Raw genomic sequence first — 1,948 nt, forward strand, 5'->3', positions numbered from 1 at the left:
CCCGAATTTTGTCATTAAACGATCACTTAAGTGACTGTTTGGGCCAGGTCGGCCCGACCCGACAACCTGGCCCATTTGGACACCCCTAGATATGAGGAAGAACAAGCAAAGATATGAGGAAGAACAAGTTGCTTGCCGTTTAGAAAGGGAAAGGCCAAACACCATTTAATTTAGCTACAAAGCTACAACTCCCATAAAATTGTAATTCTGATTCACACTTTTCCCTCGATTCCATGATGCCAACAAAGGTTCCAAAAAAATCTAACCTAAAAGTCGCCATCATAAAATCCAACACAACGTGATCATCAATCACCAAACAATTATTAATTTAATCACTCATAATTACCCCCATTTGACGAAGGAATTAGTCGTAATTGCCAATTCCCCAACCACCCAAAAGAACACCACTCGCTGACAAGTGAGACCTTTTCCTATTCCAGCAGTAAGCACCCCCTTCCCTCGAGTCCTCAAGCGGCTGTCCTGTTTATAAAAATGGCGCCAAATGGAGGCCTAAAGCAACGACCAACTAACCTCATCACGTTTCTGAGCTGGAAGTCTGATGACAAAAGTTGCGGAATCCCCCTTAGCGAATTTACTATTCGCAGAAACCCCCTTTTACTTTAGGCTGTTTGGTTGGTTTCCTAAAAACCAAGAAAATGATTTCCATGTACTTTTTGTATTAAAATATTATTATAATCTCCCATTTCTTATTCTCAACCATTTCCATTCCTAAAACTTACCACAACAATCAATAAAATATTATTTTATCATCCAACTCATCTAATAAAATATTATTTTATCATCCAATAAAATATTACTTTTATCATCCAACATCTAATAAAATATTATTTTTATCATCACATCATCCAACTCATCTCATCTCATCCCATCTCATATTTAAAAATCAATCACATCATCCAATAATATGATGACAACTCATATCATCTCCTTAAACTTTCATCTCCACCCATTTTCTCCAAAAAAAACTAGGAAATGGGTTTCCTTAAGTGTGGGTCACATCATCCAATAATATAATGACAACTCATCTCATCTCATTTCTTTTCTTAGTTTTAAGAATGAACCAATCACAATAAAGGAATCTAAACAAGGAAAGTCTTTTCCTTTTAAGTTTTTTCCTTATTTTTTAGCCAACCAAACACAAGAAAAGAACCTCCAATAAGTTTTATAGAAATGTTAGGGACACACCCACAACCACAATCCCAACCACACCTCTACTCTCTCTATAGTGCATTGGGACCCACATGAAATTTTATTTTTAAAATTTCATGTGGGTCCCAATGCACTATAGAGAGAGTAGAGGTGTGGTTTGAATTGTGGTTGAGGGTGTGTACCTAACACCCCTCTAAGTTTTATTTAAAAATCACTCACATCATCCAATAATATAATGACAACTCATCTCATCTCATTTCCTTTTTACTTTTAAGAAGTGAACCAAACACAAGAAATGGATCAAATATTTAAGAAAACATTTCCTTTTCTTCCCATTTCCAATTCTTTTAGCGAACCAAACAGGGCAACTGCCTATTGAAGAGGTTAAAGTGCAAAAAGCAAAGTCTAAAAGGTGGATAAAAAACAAACAGAAAAAGGGAGAAAAAGGGGTTGGGTTCGCTTTCAGGCTGTTATTTTCTAATCAAGAATGGGGTTGTCTACTAAAAGCTTCCCATTTCAGCCATTTCCAGAGAGTCGGTCAGCAATCAGTGCTGGCGCTGGATCTCAAAGAGCGAGTTTTGATGGGTAAAAAAAATCTGTGATCTTGAAGGGTCTCTTCGATTTTATTTCAAATCTTATCTTGATGGCAAATTTGACGTGGGTTTTTTTTTTTGTTCTGAATCTGTTTATTGTGGAAAGATTTGATCTTTTTGTTGGGTTTTCGATTTATTCTCTTGGTGATCACATTGCTGCTTTAATATGTGCTTGTTTGATTTGT

The 1,948-nt window shown here is 36.2% G+C and overlaps 1 protein-coding gene across 1 annotated transcript in view; it reads left to right on the forward strand.

Annotated features, from left to right (window-relative positions):
* The window catches only part of LOC109837257, a 6,120-nt gene continuing 5,813 nt past the window's right edge, over positions 1,642-1,948 (forward strand). The window contains exon 1 of the mRNA XM_020405418.1: positions 1,642-1,755. The gene's annotated coding sequence lies outside the window, so the exon portion shown is untranslated. The remainder of the gene's footprint in view (positions 1,756-1,948) is intronic.

Source organism: Asparagus officinalis, chromosome 4, assembly GCF_001876935.1.
Source record: "Asparagus officinalis chromosome 4, Aspof.V1, whole genome shotgun sequence".
Classification (NCBI taxonomy): domain Eukaryota; kingdom Viridiplantae; phylum Streptophyta; class Magnoliopsida; order Asparagales; family Asparagaceae; genus Asparagus; species Asparagus officinalis.